Source organism: Odocoileus virginianus, chromosome 6 (genome assembly GCF_023699985.2).
Source record: "Odocoileus virginianus isolate 20LAN1187 ecotype Illinois chromosome 6, Ovbor_1.2, whole genome shotgun sequence".
Lineage (NCBI taxonomy): Eukaryota > Metazoa > Chordata > Mammalia > Artiodactyla > Cervidae > Odocoileus > Odocoileus virginianus.
This window is the reverse complement of record NC_069679.1, coordinates 41,017,886-41,030,034: the sequence shown is the minus strand read 5'-3', so window position 1 is coordinate 41,030,034 and position 12,149 is coordinate 41,017,886. Positions and strand designations below refer to the sequence as shown.

Below are 12,149 nucleotides of genomic sequence, written 5' to 3'. Positions count from 1 at the left end.
ATCCCCTCCCGCCCCGGACCCGCGGAATCCCGGCTCCGCTTCTCTCCCGGGGACTCGCGGGACTCCCTCCGCTCTCCTTCTCCCGCCAAGGGCTCCGGGCCCTCCGCAGTTGCCGCGTGCCCGCGCAACCCACTTCCCGAAATGCGGCCCGAGGTGCGCCGTGGCCACAGGGTCGGGGACGGGTAGTGATGAGCGAGTTTCTCGCCCCACTACTCAAAAAGAGTGTCCCCGCGAGCCTGTCGACGCCGCGCGGCCCTCGCCGGGACTCTCCCGCCCAGCTGCTGCCCTCTGCTGGCCGGGACCACCCCGGGCGGTCTGGGCTGCGCCGGGAGGACGGGGCCTTGGGAAGACGGGGCTGCTCCACGGAGTTGCAAGCTGCGTTGGCTTTTCTGGTCCTTCCTGATCCCTCTTTCTAGCGGTAAACAGGGACTCCCCTCATCCCAAAATACACAAGGATACAACTAGTTTTGTTTTTCTGTAGTTCTCCACGCTGACAGCTGTCATGGTGCCAGACATTGGGCTTCTCACTTAACTGCCCCCTTTTTAGAGTTGAGCTCCCTAGTTTAAGCCTTTTCGAAGCTCCAACAGATCTAGTTCTTGGAACTCTAGAGGTCAGCATGTAGGTCTACACCAAGAATACAGAGACCCCCATCTCAGAATGGGCTTTAGGGTCTAAATCCATTGTCCAGATCAAAAGACCTTTGTAGGTCACTTGCCCTCTCAATGTAAGCCTGACAGAGGTCTACTGATTCTTTGGATGTTAAGTGTCCGCCAGAAAAGATCCTGACTTAGATACTTTCAGTAACTAAAACAGCCCTATATTTATTGCTTCGTTCTTAACAACAGTAGAAATAGACTTAAATATATCATTTCAGTATTAGGTCTCAAGAAATAACTTCCAGCCTCTCAGAACCCAACATATCTACATTAAGTTACTAGAGCGAATTGGGGGTTGTGTGTGTTTGTGTGTGTGTGTGTGTGTGTGTGTGTGTGTGTGTGTGTGTGTTGTTTGGAGAAATTATGGACCTTAGCTGAGGGTCCAAGAAAGCGGTGAGATTTCAGTTCACAGGGGATCTCAATGGCTAAAGATTATGCCCTAATAATAACAGTATATGTTCATGAAATAGATGAAAACCTTAGAGGGTTAGAGATACAAATGAGAGATCAAAAAGTTAAGGTTAGTTGAGGAGAGAGGGAGAAGTCTGTAGCGAGGGAAATCAGTGATGCCTGTGGAACAATTCTACAAACATGTTTTGAGTGCTTTCTGATGCAAGGCATGGTGTAGAGACTGGGTTACAAATAAGACAGCTCTGGACTCTCCTGAGCTTAAACCCCCCATGGAGAGGGAGATGACAATGAGAGGCTGTGGGGAAAAGTTACAGAAAGAGCATCCACAACACCGTCTGGGTGCCCCACCAAGGAAGAGGCCAGCTCTCTGGGGAAACTGACCTTGGAGGTTGGCCTTAAAAGGAAGGTCAGCCTTCAGCATGGAGAGGAGGACAGAATAGGCAGAAGAGTCTACAAGAGCAAAGGCATGGAAATGTGTGAATGCTTTTTAGGGACATCAGCGGTGGTGAAGAAGCAGCAGAGAAGGCTGGCAAGGCAGTTGCCTCAAGGTTGTAAGGCCTTAACTCGAGACACTGAGAAGGACAAGTCATCAAAATATTCTGAGGAAGAGAAAAGGGAAAACTCTATGAATAAATAATTTAAAATAAATAAACTGATGAATGAATATTATTGAGAAAGACTGTTGCAAACCAGAAACCACTGATTTATATTCTCCTCAAAGTGTAAGACAGGGATATTCACCCTTGACACACACACCCCCCCACCCCCCACCCCCACCCCCCGCCCGGTGTGCTAATTCCAGCTCCATCACTGTGGCTGGAAGGAGCGACATGATAGAGTTTCAGCATTTGTTACACAGTGCATGCATGCTAAGTCACTTCAGTCGTGTCCAACTCTGTGTGACGCTGTGGACTGCAGTCAGCTGGGCTCCTCTGTCCATGGGTTTCTCCAGGCAAGAATACTGGAGTGGATTGCCATGCCCTCCTCCAGGGGATCTTCCTGACCCAGGTATTGAACCCATGTCTCATCTCCTGCATTGGCAGGCAGGTTCTTTACCACTGGCACCACCTGGGAATCCTAGTGAGGAAGAGCAATAAACAGATTCCCTTCTTATTTGGGCCAGAAAGGAAGGATCTCTTGGCTTCTCCTGAACATTTTCAAAACATTTCTTCTCCTAAACAGTTCCATTTCCGCTGACTACTTCAACTGTAAAATGAAGGTGACTTTCCCAAGCTCTCTGATTAAGGGACATTTTCTCTTCCTGATCTTACTTCTTTTTTTTTTTTTTTACTTTTCCCCATCTTTTACTATAAATTTATCTTTTCATAGGTTTCTAAGAGTTTTTTGTTGTTGTTTGTACATTCTCTTTTCCCCCTATCTTCAGCTCATGACTGGCCATTTTTTTGTGCAAATTCTTTTAATTCAAGATGGGGGACAAGATTTAGCAGAAAATAATAGTGAATTACAACTACTTCAGTCTTGTTCATTTCTATTAGTAGAATTTATTCTTCTGTTACTTACTTTCAAAGCTGCCTTAGCAACTCTTCTCATATTCCTGTTCTTTTCTCTTGTTTTATTGTCCTCTTATTTTATCCACAGATTTTACAGTGGTTGAAGTAGCAGACTTTATCTTCAGGTTTAACATTTTGAATGTCTTTTTCCTGATTTAGCTGAGAAACATTTTTTCCCAACCTTATAATGTTTCTTTCTCCCACCCTCCCCCATCTGTAATTATTTATTGTTTAGGATACATCTTGGTTAAAGCCCCCTGCACAGGGGAATGTACACTACAGCATGCTCTATTTATTTCCTTGTGAAAACAATTTATTAGGCCTAGTGGAGCCAATATCCTGGAGTCGTAGAGGAGGAAAATAAATTCTTGCCTCATATTTCCTCACCTAAATAGTAGAATGCAAAGTTGTAATTTTCAGGCATCAGCTTTATGTGAAGCTTGACTTTAGGTATGAAACCCAAGCAATTTAGGCTTCTTTTCAGATTATAATTAAGGGGGGAAGGTATCTGTTAAATCGAGAAACATCTTTTAGAAGTCAATGAGGGAGACTAAGTAGAGCACAGATATTCCTTCCAACGAAGGAACACTTTTGGTTTTGGCAATAACTGAATGTCCAGCTTGAACATCACGCTTCCATGTTGAGGCACTATATCAGCCTCAGGTGGCCCTGCTTAATTGCCTTCCTGTTCCCATCACTAACCACACTGACAGCCTACCTTTTCTAACAGATACACTTGCATTTTAATTTATCTGCAAAAATAAATCACACATTATAGCATTTCCTTCTTCTGGGTTAATTGAATCAGTTCCTTAAATATCTCTAAGTCTAATGATTTGAAAGGAGCATGGTGTTTGAAATATTTAAAAAATTAGGGCCCTTGGGTTGTATGCAGAATGATCTCAGTGCTTATTTCAGATATAAGTGTTTCCTAATGATCTCATTCATCTCAAATGGGATATGTCTGGCTACTTTATTTGAAATGTTTCCTGAAAACTCTAACAGGAAAGCTTAATGTAAGCAATATTTACAGAGAAATGGTATTTAATATACTAACAAAAGCTTATAAAGAGCTTTACATATTTTTATCCAGAAATGCTTAATGAAGTATTTTGGACCCATTATGAAAACTTCTATAAAATAAATTCACTTACATTTTTTTTATTTAATGTGAATGTTAACTTTTTATTTGGGATCTAAATGCTCACTTAATTATTCTTTTCCTTCCAATATCTAGAGGAAAAATGGTTGAGATTGTGGCACTTATTAACCATAAAAATTCTCTACATATTAATTCCCTATGCCCAATGTGGCCTCTGGTCACTATATTCTATGAAAAAGAGTATTTATGGTTGCAGGGAGTAGATTCCTAATTGGTCATGACTCCAAAAATCATGTTTTGATACAAAACACAATTCTTTCCTTTTAAAATATATCTTCCAGCTTTTGAGAACCTCAGGAGACCATTTTAAAAGTGGAAACTAGATTCCTCTTTGTTGTAAAGCCCAGTTCCACCTCATATATGTTTTAGAGGCTTAAATTTGGTTGCAGAGATGAGCTCAGTACTTTATCAATAATCACACTTAACAGGCAGAGAGAAAAATTAAAATCTCAGCTCTGGAGTATTTTCTGATGGCCCTGAGGAAAAAAAGGCATTAGCTCCCTCTGCAGTTGATGGTATGTAGGTGCAAGTAAATATTGTCATTTAAAAAGCAATAGCTTGGATTCAATGTATGCATCTGATACTGGTAAGAACTCTTTTGTTAAATGTTACAGTTTTAATCTGAATTACTTTAGAGGAAAAAAAATACTTGAGATTCAGACAAATTTTACATTGCAGTTAGACTATCATCGAAAGATCTTTCGTGATCCTTAAGAAAAAACAATAGGGTTCATTAGCCAAATTTACCATAAGAGGTGCAGTACTTAGAACACTACAGTTCATTCACATGCTAGATAAGAGAATGTAATATCCCAGAGCAAGTCACATGGGTGTGTGGCAGATTGGAAAAAAGTATTGTTTCCAATTCCTCATTGTGGGTGAGGAAGAGTTATTAATGGGCAAGCCCCTGCATTTTAATGTTTTTCTTCACCCAGATAAGTGCTTGGCATGTAACTAAGCTAAATTTGCTCTTTTGCTCAGTCCCTGGGTTGGGAAGATCCCCTGGAGGAGGACATGGCAATCTACTCCAATATTCTTGCCTGGAGAATCCCATGGTCAGAGGAGCCTGGTGGGCTACAGCCCATAGGGTCGTGAAGAGTCAGACATGACTGAAGTGACTGAGCATGATGCATTTTTAAATATAAACTTCTTCTGCAAGTCTTTCTTTCCTTATACAGTCATTTAACAAGAGGGGCTTTGGGCATGAGTAATCCTCATATGAACTTTGGTGATATTTGGGACAGGGATCAATGTTCATGGTCATTAGAATACAAGGTTAAATGAACAGTAATTATTCTCCTTTACATGGTGGAATGGGCCATTGACAAGATAATGAGGAACATGTTAGATAGACAACAGAGGGGGAATGCCAGCCTCTTTCTTCTCAACCACACAGTTCAGTCTGTGAAAAGCAAAGGTCAGGAGTGTGAGGCATTCAGAACCAGGACACAGACATCCAATTTGGACATCCAGTCCTACATTACAAAGGAAGGGTTTCTTGATTCAAACATACATATTCCCCATTTCAGAGCATCTGTGACTCCTTGACTACATCGCTAAACCTGGATTGTTTTCCCCTCTATCAATCAAATAGCTTCAACTGAACAAATATTCATTGATGATAGATTATGAGCCAAGCATCAGCAAAGAGTCTATGAAGAACAAAAAAGAAGTGTGTGGGATGACAGTAACTACATATGTGAAACAATTCAAGGAGATATGAGACAGGAAAGAAGTTAGAATATGCAGGGCCGAATGAGAGCGAAAGAGGATATCAGAAAGGAGACAGCCTATTACAAATGCTTTTGTTGGGGTTTCCATAAGTCTTAAACTCTTGCAGGTGCTATGGGGGACAGAAGACACAAGTGATGAGGGAACATTTTCCAAAACATGACCCAACAAAGAACTCCTTTGACATTTTTTAGTGTGAAGGTAACTAATGTTATACAGTAAGTTAACTATTTGCAAAACTGGAACTCCCAAAAGCAAACACCTGGGCCTGGGATTTCCTCCCATTTCCCAAATCCAAGTTAAATATTCTCAAGTAATAGACTCTTTATGGGCTTCCTTGGTGGCTCCCTGGTAAAAATCCACCTGCCAGTGCAGGAGATTCCGGTTCATACCCTGGGTCCAGAAGATCCCCTGGGGAAGGAAATGGCAACCCACTTCAGTGTTTTTGCCTGGGGAATCCTATGGACAGAGGAGCCTAGTGGGCTATAATCCATGAGGTCACAAAAGAGTTGGGACAGAACCTCATAACCAAACAACACTAACAGTAGACTCTTTGACACAGACATAGCCAGAAGAGTAAATGCAGTAAGGACTAAGGGCAGTTTATTTTTCCCCCTCTTAGTAATGAAAGAGAGCATTAAGTTGGACACTACTAATGCTTGCATACCAGCCATTGACTGATGTTGCTGTTATACTCCTGCTATTACATTCATGGAATAGTCCAATGGTTTTTAGCCTAGTTTCCTATTATAATAATTTAGGGAGCTTTTTTGGCTTCTCTGATGGATCAACAGGTAAAGAACCCATCTGCCAATGCAGGAGACATAAGAGATGTGGGTTCGACTCCTGGATCAGGAAGATCCTCTGGAGGAGGAAATGGCAACCCACTCCAGTATTCTTGCCTAAAAAATCCCATGGACAGAGGAACCTGGTGGGCTACAGTCCAAAAGGTCACAAAAGAGTCAGGCATGACTGAGCAACTACACACAACAGACACACATAGGGAGCTTTAAAAATTACAGACACCTGGTCCCACCTCCAGAGATTTCAATGAGTTTAAGTTGGGGCCCTAGGCATTGATAATTTTAACAAAACTTCCTGGTGTCTATAAGACACAGCCCAGCTTGAGAACCACTGGTTAACCCACAGAATCTTAGCTCTGTTGGGGTTACTTGAGTCCATACTGCTGTCTCTGGATTATAAAAGTGGACTTCATGCTTCTCACTTTCTAGTGCTCTTTGATTTGCTATTTTTAATTTATTATTTGAAAAACACATCAAGCCTCAAATGGATTGACCTTTCTGCTAATGTATTTCACCTAAATTAACAGAGGCAATTAACTAATTTATATTGGAATTGTGCACTTTCCAGGCCACATTTATCAACCCTTAAATGCTTGATCTGGTGTTTCAGTTTAAATTTTTTATTATTACCCTTTAAATCTGAAGACATGTCTCACATCTAATTAGCCAAACTTACATATTCAATTAATAGATTCATTACAGGCTAATGAATATGGAGACAGCACCAGGGTAACATCTGCTTGCCGGTTGAAAAGATTCAAACTTTTCTAGTATGAAAAAAAGAAGTGTCTGTTGTATATATAACTAAAACAGCTTGAGCTTTCAGTTTTAGCATTTCTGCATACTGTGATGTTCTCAAATGGGCCGGCTAACCTGGGAAAAGCAATATATTGTCCAGTGACAGCTGCCTTCCCAGAGAAATGCAGAAATCAGAATTGCAAAACAAATACACACCTGAAGACACTTTTCAAGACTGTTGAGACTGTCATCTCAAATTATTAAGTTTTTCTAACCTAAGGTTTTTATTAAGATGCTTAAGATAATAAACATATTAAGGAAATTAATACCATAAATTAAACAAAACCTTTAATTTATTGTAGTATATGTTAGGATCATCCCAAAGTCATGTGATTTTATGTGTTTAAAAATATGGCCAGACACTATTTTGGAAACTAGATGTTCCAATAGTCAGTTATATTTGGATTCTAGAAAATTCAAAAATCTGAAATGAATTTCCACAATATTTTCAGTTATTAAAATTCTGGGGTTTCCTTTCTCTGGTTATGTAAAACAGGCAGTTTTAATAATTATGAAAAAGCTGTGAGTTTCAGGAAAGGTGGGTGACAGCTAGAATTCACTTGAATTAAAGGTGGCAAGAATGTGAGGAAAATCTTCAGAAATCAATTCTAAAGCATGTAATATCTGCCATGTAACTGTCACTAAAGAAGTGACTTTGGACCAAAGTCTGCAGGGAGGAGTAATTCAGGGCATGTGCATGATACTCTATTAGGCCGTTAAAAGTCTTTTTCTTCCATTTTACTCCTTATATTCAAGCTGTCACTTGTACTATTAAAAGACCAATATTTCTTGCTTTCAATTATACAAGTGCAAAATCCCAGTATCCTTGTTAAAGTATCAATTGCACACTAATCAAATACTCTAAAAACAAATCACTGCAATATTTGTGTGCCTCATATTGATGGACTCTTATGTACCTAGCACTGGCAAGACTTCCTGGGAGTATGTAAAAGAAAACTATAAGATCTAGTAATATCCCAAGAAATTCACAACTTGATTCTTGTGAGGAAAATCTTCATAACTGACAGCAAATACTTAGGCCCACAAGATTTAGTGTGTTTTAAGGGCAGTTAATGCTCTTCACTAGAAGGACTGATGCTGAAGCTGAAACTCCAATTCTTTGGCCACCTCATGTGAAGAGTTGACTCATTGGAAAAGACCCTGATGCTGGGAGGGATTGGGGGCAGGAAGAGAAGGGGACGACAGAGGATGAGATGGTTGGATGGCATCACCGACTCGATGGACATGAGTTTGGGTAAACTCCGGGAGTTGGTGATGGACAAGGAGGCCTGGCGTTCTGCGATTCATGGGGTCGCAAAGTCAGACACGACTGAGCAACTGAACTGAACTGACTGAATGCTCTTCAGTATCTGAAAAAAAGTGCCAGGGTGAGTAAGTGGTAAAGAATCCACCTGCCAATGCAAGAAACACAAAAGACGCAGGTTCAATCCCTGGGCCCAGAAGATCCCCTGGAGAAGGAAATAGCTACCCACTCCAGTATTCTTGCCTGGAGAATTCCATGGACACAGGAGCCTGGCAGGCTACAGTTCATGGGGTTACAAAGAGTTGGATGTGACTGAACATACATTTCACAACATTAAAAAATTTATAATACTCTGAAATCTGTATTGTATACATGTAGGTCTAGACATAACTTGCATTAATTGTGATAAGATTGATGCTTTATGTCAGCAATTAGACATTAAACTATAGATTTTCTAATAGTTTTATTTTTATAAAAATATTTTATGAGCTATAATTATATTTTTAAAAACTGAGTAATTTTATTAAGTTTGACACTCATCAATTTTAATTTCTATTTTGCCTTTTAACTTTAAAACTTCTAAATATTTTAGGAAAAATAACTTTTTTAAAATATAAGAAATACTTCAATGTTTCTATTTTCATTTAATTAACATTTCTGATGAAATATATTCAAGTGTGTATACTTCAAATTATTTTTTAAAAGAAACTTTTTAATTATTACTGTCAAAATCACCAAATTATGTGAAAATCTTGGTTATAACAATACAGTGATTTTGATGAAATAAAGTCAAAAGGTGCATTTTGTGGAATAAGTATAAAATTTATGAGTCATACATGTCTGTATTACTTACCCCAACATTGCTGGCATATCAACAGAACATTAAGACATACTCAATAATAACAAAATTCAGTAGTCTTGATAATTTACTGTCTTTCAACCATAAAAAGTAGAGCTTTACAAATTTAAACATTTTGCCACCATGAAGTTCTACTTGTTAAAGCAGAAGAGAACCCTATATTTAAGAATTTAAAAGTCTAGTTAAAAATTGTAAAATATTCAAAAGTATGGTAATGGGGTCTTCATTTGTCTCCTTTATCTGGACCCTACAAATGTTAGAGGTAGACCTAGATACGTAGGACTTCCCTTGTGGCTCAGTTGGTAAGGAATCTGCCTGCAATGCAGGATACCTGGGTTTGATCCCTGGGTCAGGAAGATCCCCTGGAGAAGGAAATGGGAACCCACTCCAGTATTTTTGCCTGGAGAATCCCATGGACAGAGGAACCTGGTGGGCTACAATCCATAGGGTCGTAAAGAGTCGGACAGGACTGAGTGACTGACACTGCCACTTTCTCTTCAGATACAAGGAATTGTCCTCTATGGGCTTGAGATCACTGTTTCTTTATGTCCTGGTTATATGGGACTTTCCAGAGACACTTGATTAGTTTGCATTGATTTTGTTGTTGTTGATCGCCCTGTGATAATCCTCCTGCATATTTTTAGTTTTCTCTGAAAAAACATGTAAATTATCTCCAGAAACATTGCTTTAATTTGAACTCAATACATTAATTGGCTTCTCACTGTAAAGTGATATTCATGTATTGTTAACAGGTTGAGTCAACGTTGTCAGGGTTTTCTTTATGCTGTAATAACTTTTTATTTGGTTACCTTATTTCAATACGGAAAAGGCACTGGATCTGGATTTCGGGGTGGTTTAGTTGCTTAGTCGTGTCCTAGTCTTTGCGACCTCCTGGACTGTATAGTCTACCAGGCTCCTCTGCCCATGGGATTTCTCAGGCCAGAATACTAGCGCTGGCTGCCCTTACCTTCTCCAGGGATCTTCTCAACCCAGGGATCAGACCGTCGTCTCCTTCATTGGCAGGCGGATTCTTTACCACTGAGCCACCATGGATTTAGGAAAACTAAATTTTAGTCTGGACTCTTCCCTCATTCACTATGTTGAGCCACTGATGTGTTCCCAATAGAAAATGTCCATGCTAATGTGACTGTACCCTCATGAAGACTGCCAAAGTTTGTATTAGGAAATCAGCATTATTTTTTTTAACTATAAAAGGAACACAATTCCAATTTTTTACCTACATCACAAAGTTATTCTCAAAACTGTGGAATAAAGAATTAGGGCATGGTTGAGCTAAACAAGTTGTGGTTTAAGTAAAATATGATCATTACAACTTCATAATCCAACAAAAACAAGCACAGCATTCTTAAGAACTAAAAATGTACATAAGCATCATCTCACAACAAGGAGCTCCGAGTTCAGGCCAGCAGGGAGCATAGTTGTAGCATCATGATCTACAGAGCTACAGAGATCAGAAGAGAAAGTGGTTATGTCCCCATGGGAATCAGAAAGATGGCATTTGAGCTGTACCTACCTAATAGGAAGGCATGTAGGTAAGACCAGCATGGAGGCAGGAAGAACGGAACAAACTGGAAAAGTGTAACTACCATAAAGGAATACTTAGGACATAGCCAAGATGATATGCTAAGAAACTGATTTAGTAGAATGGTGAGCTAGGGTAAATCAGCTCTCTTGCTCACCTTTTTACTCTGGACTATTATATGGGTTAGGTGGTAGCAAGTCCTAGAAAAGTGTGATGTGTAAGTTACGCCCATTAAACATGGCAAATAGCCAAGCAAAAGCAGAAGAAGGTCCAAAAGGTCTATGCATGCACCAAAGGATTATCAGGTATGAGAGAAATTCCTAGGGCCTTTGGAGGAGACCACAGGATGATGAAAAAGAAAGGGTTGTGAGATGCCTGAAGGTGCCACAGACTACAAGACCTTGCAAGGCACAGCCTCGGCTCTGTGTTAACCCTTTCCTCACCAAGTCCTGAACCTTCTGTCTTATTCTCATTTCCCTGTGCTGCCCCCCCTTTTACCTCCAGTGCTACTGCTTTGCTCCTCAGCTCTTTTTAAATTATTATTAACTAATCAATTAATTTGCCAGCACCGGGTCTTAGCTGCAGCATGTGGGATCTAGCTCCCTGACCAGGAATCAGATCTGGGCCCCCTGCATTGGGACCATGGAGTCTCAGCCACTGGACCACCAGGGGAGTCCTGGTCCTGGTCTCTTGAATAGCGTTTGTAACTGTGTATGATGACAATGAGTTTCAGTTAAGTGATACCAGATGAGTTCCTACAGCATATGGGAAGCAGGGTTGCTCCAAGACACTAATGAGAAAAGAGGATTTCTGTACTAGAGTAAAAATTTTGTCCATAATGGCTTTCTCTTCTTGTACCACTCTTCACACTACCGATAGACTGGCCTTTCAACATTTTAAATATGACCACGCTACTCTTCTCCATAGTGGCCTCCCATTACAGGATGATCAGAGTTGTGACTCTGGAGGGTAAATCATAATACCATGTGTTACAGAAGAGAAGATTTAGATGAAGACCATTTACTCAAGCCCAACAAGGGAATTGGAGGCTTTCCTCAGCTCTCCTCGTCACTTGTAAATATGAGAGATTTCTATGTTCCTCCCGGGCCTGCTGGATCATTTCCCAACGAAGGGTTCAGAGTCTGTGCGCTGAATAACCTGAGTGTTCACATTTGCAGGTGGTTCGGGGGACCTGATGAAGAAATTCAAGTCCAAAGAGACACATTGGCCGCAGAATCTAGAAAATGAGGGCCAGAGCCAGGATGGAAGGAGTAGAAAGGAGGGTAGCTGTGAGTGGGGCTGCAGACCTCATGACATTCTCACCAAGGGATCGATGCCAGAGCCTGATAGGAAGGCCATTTTGGGGCTCCTGGAAGTAAGTGATCCATGCAGGGATGCCTCCCTCCTACC

The 12,149-nt window shown here is 40.5% G+C and overlaps 1 protein-coding gene across 1 annotated transcript in view; it reads right to left on the bottom strand.

Annotated features, from left to right (window-relative positions):
• Positions 1 to 12,149, bottom strand: part of ALDH1A2 (aldehyde dehydrogenase 1 family member A2) — a 127,797-nt gene that overhangs the window by 102,772 nt on the left and 12,876 nt on the right. The gene's annotated exons all lie outside the window — the stretch shown is intronic.